Consider the following 6,003-nt stretch of genomic DNA (forward strand, 5'->3'; position numbering starts at 1 on the left):
GCTTCGCCAACGTTTCGCCAACTCGTGCGGGAGACTTTTTCCGTTTCGCGGCAAGTCGTCGCGCCGTGCTCTCCGCATCAACCGCGTACGCAGCGAACCGCAAACGTCGGGCGCAGCCTCCTCACCTCCCTGCGCTTTGCGCGCGAACGTTCCCTGTTCGCGCGGCAAAGCCTGGAGGAGGCACGGCCCCGCAGCGTGTTCGAGCGCCCGGTCTACGGGACACCCTGCTTACTTCGAGGGCAACAAGCGCAACGCAAGGCTGCGATCTCGCGCACTTTGCGCACGGCTGGAGAAGCTTTGCTGGCCGGCTTTCGCTCCTCGTGTTTACCGTGCGTTAAAGTTGCGCGTCCGTGGCTCTCGCAGCTCTTGCGCGCCCGGTCGCAGAGAGGAGTACGCAACCTCGACCGCACTTTCCCTGCAGGCTTCCTTCCGACTCGAAGTCCTGCGGCGGTCTCAACGAGGTGCCACATCCTCAATGCAGTCGGTCGCCCCCGTTTCGGTTGGGCTCTGGCACGACGGTCGCCACCGTCTCGCCCTTGAGTGGCCGCTGTTGGCGCTCGCTGTGAGGTGTTCAGCGTGCTGTCCGTGTTGCCGACGCGGTCAAAACGAGTCGACGGCTCACGTTCCCTTGTGCGCCGAAGGCTCTCTTGATATGTGATCCGACCCTCAGACAGACGAAGCCAAGGGAAGACCCAAGGCCGCAATGTGCGTTCAAAGAATCAGTGCTCAGTGTGTCCTGCAATTCACACCAAGTCTCGCAGCTGGCTGCGTTCTTCATCGACCCGAGAACCGAGTGATCCACCGCTTAGAGTCGTGAAAAAGTGTTTGTTCAATTCCGTACAGTCAAAACCAAACGTTTCTGGCACTCGGCCAAACAGTGGCCAAGAAGGGCGCTTTTCAGCGCACGCTTGGACTCCAAAACTCTGCCGCGCCTTTTTCGGCTGCCGCAAATCGAGCAAACGGTGTGTTTCGGACGGCGTTTCGCTTCCGCTACTTGCGAGTGCTTTCGTGGTCCACCCCTCTATAAATACTCGGGAGGCGTCGAAGCCGGTTCTCCAAGCCGGACCCGTAGGTATCGTTGTGTGCTCGCTCTCATTGGCCCGCCTAACCAGAAAATGCCTGCGGTACACCCATTTGGATAAGAGTGCACGCAGATGCGGGCCTCGACGGCTACACATTTCCTCGGGCGGCCGCCTCCCGGCCTCCGTGGAGCGCGGGATGCACGGTCCCATCAACAAGCCTCTCCCGTTTTTACCGTGGCGTCGCGGTTCACCACGGCGGGCGGGTCGGTCTCCTCCGCATAAAAAGGGGGACCCCCGCTTTTTGTTCCACGAAATCGCACAAGCTTTTTTCGCATCCACGGTTTGCCACCGCACACCAAAATGCCGATCCGGCTGCTTACTTTAGCCAACAGGTGGAGCCAGGCGCGCCGTACTTGCGCGGCACTTCCCACGTCCACCGAAGTCGGTGCCAAGGACCACTTTCGGCGCCGGAGCCGCGTACGAGCCTACTCGAGGCGGAAGAACGAAGCCAGCAAGGGCCTGGCCGCAAGTGCGTTCAATTGTCGGGACGTCCAAGTCCCTCGTTCTTCCGTGCTTCCTCTTTCGGCAAGTCGTTGCGGCACCTTCCCAAAGCGCGCAGACCCGCTAATCGCGACGAGCGCGACGTGGCCGTGCCGCCTTTCCCTCGGCAGCAAGCAAAACGCCTGGCAACGTCGACGCTCCCCTAACCGCGATCTCGCACCGTGTTTCGTGTGGCGAATTCAAAAGCCGGCCGGCGCTGCTGCAACCATTACGGTCGGTACGCATACGCCGCGGAGGGCGGGACGGTCATCGGAGCGTGCGGTTCCTCCATCGAGTACTGCGCACCTCGGCCGTCGCATCGCCGTGCCATGACCGGCCGCGCGTCAACGCGAACCGGTGCCAGCGAGATCCCTCGCCTGCAAGAACCGACCGGCAGCCTCCGTCACCCGAGGACGCGGAGGCGCTTGCCGCGGACGGCGGGACGGTATGCACTGGTGCACAGCGGACCCGTCACATCGCCAGTTCCTTGACCGACCGCCGACGCTTGTGCCGTTCCTCTCGTACTTGGCAGTCGCCGCGCGATTGTCGGGTCTCGTTCTTGCACGCTCGAACGGTCGGGAGGGCACTCGGCTGGCGTTTCGGGAACGCGCAGCCTCGCCTTCTACCGACGTAACCACGACTCGCCGTTCGCGCTCCGCCGCTCCTGTTTACAGTACTAGGCGGTCCCGCAGCGGTCGGGTCGCGCATTTCGAGCGCTTCGAGCCACGGTGCAGTGGCGGGTCGAAAGCCGACCTATGAGTGCGTTGCGCCGTTTGTACCCGCGTCCGCCACCTGGCCGACCGTCCAAGGTCGCGGTGTTGGCGTCCGCTGGGCGCAACAATTTGTCACGGGGTGCCGCTCCACATTCAGGCAGCCCCGTGGGGAAAAGCCGACCCCGCGTCCAAACGGGGTCAGCGGCAGAAAGTGTCGGGCGCAGACGCAGCCGAGGCGCTCACCCTTCACAATCCGTTAATGATCCTTCCGCAGGTTCACCTACGGAAACCTTGTTACGACTTTTACTTCCTCTAAATGATCAAGTTTGGTCATCTTTCCAACAGACCGGCGCAACCGAAAGGCCGCGCCGGACATCGGTCCGAAGACCTCACTAAATCATTCAATCGGTAGTAGCGACGGGCGGTGTGTACAAAGGGCAGGGACGTAATCAACGCGAGCTTATGACTCGCGCTTACTGGGAATTCCTCGTTCAAGGGGAACAATTGCAAGCCCCTATCCCAATCACGAAAGAAGTTCCACGGGTTACCCAGTCTTTTCAGACAGGGATAAAGACACGCTGCTTCCTTCAGTGTAGCGCGCGTGCGGCCCCGGACATCTAAGGGCATCACAGACCTGTTATTGCTCTGTTTCGTGCGGCTAGGAGCCGCTTGTCCCTCTAAGAAGGTTGTAAGGTGCTGGGAACCCCGCACCTATTTAATAGGCTAGAGTCTCGTTCGTTATCGGAATTAACCAGACAAATCGCTCCACCAACTAAGAACGGCCATGCACCACCATCCACCGAATCAAGAAAGAGCTCTCAATCTGTCAATCCTCCCAGTGTCCGGGCCGGGTAAGTTTTCCCGTGTTGAGTCAAATTAAGCCGCAGGCTCCACTCCTGGTGGTGCCCTTCCGTCAATTCCTTTAAGTTTCAGCTTTGCAACCATACTTCCCCCGGAACCCAAATACTTTGGTTTCCCGGAAGCTGCCCGCCGAGTCATTTGAGTAACTCAGGCGGATCGCTGGTTGGCATCGTTTATGGTCAGAACTAGGGCGGTATCTGATCGCCTTCGAACCTCTGACTTTCGTTCTTGATCAATGAAAACATTCTTGGCAAATGCTTTCGCAGTAGTTCGTCTTGCGACGGTCCAAGAATTTCACCTCTAGCGCCGCAATACGAATGCCCCCGTCCGTCCCTCTTAATCATTACCTCGTATTCCAAAAACCAACAGAACAGAAACGAGGTCTTGTTCTATTATTCCATGCAAGTTTATTCAGGCGACTCGCCTGCGTTGAGCACTCTAATTTTTTCAAAGTAAAAGCACCGGCCATCTCGAGGCACACAATGAAGTGCACCAAGAAAGAACCGGCATGATGTTCAGTCCGAGCCGTCGCATCGGGTAGATGCACTACTCGTCTGGAACTGAGATCCAACTACGAGCTTTTTAACCGCAGCAGCTTTAGTATACGCTATTGGAGCTGGAATTACCGCGGCTGCTGGCACCAGACTTGCCCTCCAATTGATCCTCGTTAAAGGATTTAGAGTGTACTCATTTCAATTACGGGGCCTCAAAAGAGTCCCGTATTGTTATTTTTCGTCACTACCTCCCCGTGCCGGGAGTGGGTAATTTGCGCGCCTGCTGCCTTCCTTGGATGTGGTAGCCGTTTCTCAGGCTCCCTCTCCGGAATCGAACCCTGATTCTCCGTTACCCGTAACAACCATGGTAAGCAAGTAACCTACCATCGAAAGTTGATAAGGCAGACACTTGAAAGAAACGTCGCCGGCTCGTGGCCATGCGATCAGCACAAAGTTATCCAGAGTCACCACACAATACGGGCCGAAACCCGATCGATCTTGGTCTAATAAAAGCACCCGTTACCCAAAGGGCTCCAGGCTCACTGCATGTATTAGCTCTAGAATTGCCACAGTTATCCAAGTAGGAAGAAACGATCTAAGGAACCATAACTGATTTAATGAGCCATTCGCGGTTTCGCCTTATTTCGGCATGTACTTAGACATGCATGGCTTAATCTTTGAGACAAGCATATGATTACTGGCAGGATCAACCAGGTAATCGTTCGACTGCGCGTCCGTCCTCGCCTTCGGCGGGCCGGACGCAGTCTGTGTGCGGCGGAGGCCACCTTCAGGCGCCCCAACACGCTTATTTTGCACTCCGAGATGACGGCGTTCGAGCTCGCTACGGCACAACCTTCCCGAAAGACGAGTGGGAGCCGTGCGGCAAGAAGCGCGTTCATGCTCGCTCTTTTTCGTTGCATCGACTCGGTCGCGCCGTGCGGGTTGCCCAAGCCCGCTGCACTGTCGGTGGACCGGCCGGAACTAGCAACGGAGCCGAGACCGCAAAGCCGCCAGACGACGGGTCACGCCCGCGTCTTCGGCGCTTTCGCATCTGAATCGCCCGAGGACGACACGGAACACACCTCGATATCGTGGTAAAACGGCACCGTCCGACAACCAGCCCCTAACGCATCAAGCGGATGAGGCTGCAGACGACTGCCGTGGATTCCCCTGGAGCAGACCCGAGGACACGCTTGACGAGGCCGAAGCCCGCCGCATATCAGACACCCGGTCGCTTTCGCGTACGCCGCTCACGAGAACCCCCACATAATAGCAGCGATAAGTACCCAGACCTCCTTGGGCACTAATACGAGCGTACTCGAGAAAATTTCACCGCGGGTGTGCCCCGAAACGTGTGGCACGTTGAGCGTGCCACAAGTCTACGTCGCTCTCAAACCCGCCGAGGTCGTAGAATTTGCGACCCTACTCACGAAATTGCCACCGAGGATACGGCCGCAAACGTACCGCACCTTGGGTAGGCCACGAGTTTGTGCAACACTACGCTGACGGCACAGCACCGAGGTCGTGCGCGCACGCACGGGAAAATTCCGCCGCGGTTTCTGCCGAAAACGTGAGGCACCACGACTCTCCGCAAGTTCGCGTCGACTGCGAAAGACCGAAGTCGTGAACGACGTGTCCGCTACTCGCCGCCGACACGCTGGACACCAAACGTACAACGAATCGACGGCGTCGTAGAGGCCCACGACGCGGTTTTCCTTAACGACGTCTCGGCGTGGCACCGACAGGTTAGAACGGCCGACCAACGTTCCCTGTCCGCCGTTCGGCTCAGTCGAAGGGCTCGGCGACTTCGGCAACGCTGCGAAGCCGCACGGTGACGCACGCCATGTCCCCATTTTTTTTTTTCTTTCTGCGTCTGCCGGGGTGCCCCTATAATAGCAGCGATAAGCACCCAGACCGCCGTGGGTCGCTCGCCCCGGCTGACGTGGTTTTTCGTACTCCTGCGGCGGTCGCCGTCAAGCACGTCCAAATACGCTACTTTCGTGGGCGCATTCACGCTCTTTCGCTTCGCCGGAGTGCCAGCACTCACTCTGCCAAAAACGGCGAACATCCGAGCGGCGGTTCCCACTTTTGCGTCGGCGTCGCAAACCCCGCCCCGGCAGACGAGGTTTGCCGTACTCGTGCGACGGTGGCCGGCGGGCACGTCGAAAGACGCCGATATCGTGCGCGAATTGGCGCACCTTGGCTTCACAGGAGTGCCGCCACTGACTCCTCCAAAAACGGCGAAGATCCGAGCGGCGCTTCCCACTTTCGCATCGGCGTCCCGAACTCCGCCCCGGCTGACGCGGTTTACCGTACTCGTGCGACGGTCGCCGGCGAGCACGTGGAAAGACGCCGATATCGTGCCCGAATCGG

General features: G+C 58.8%; 2 non-coding genes across 2 annotated transcripts; both read right to left on the minus strand.

Moving 5' to 3' along the window:
- Nucleotides 1-660: 660 nt before the first annotated feature.
- Nucleotides 661-813, minus strand: LOC142790375 (5.8S ribosomal RNA). The gene has a single exon (XR_012889481.1). It is a non-coding gene; the product is annotated as a 5.8S ribosomal RNA (ribosomal RNA).
- Nucleotides 814-2,532: 1,719 nt separating this feature from the next.
- LOC142790315 (small subunit ribosomal RNA) lies at nucleotides 2,533-4,347 on the minus strand. Its single transcript, XR_012889426.1, has one exon. It is a non-coding gene; the product is annotated as a small subunit ribosomal RNA (ribosomal RNA).
- Nucleotides 4,348-6,003: the final 1,656 nt, after the last annotated feature.

Source organism: Rhipicephalus microplus, unplaced genomic scaffold, assembly GCF_043290135.1.
Source record: "Rhipicephalus microplus isolate Deutch F79 unplaced genomic scaffold, USDA_Rmic scaffold_99, whole genome shotgun sequence".
Classification (NCBI taxonomy): Eukaryota; Metazoa; Arthropoda; class Arachnida; order Ixodida; family Ixodidae; genus Rhipicephalus; species Rhipicephalus microplus.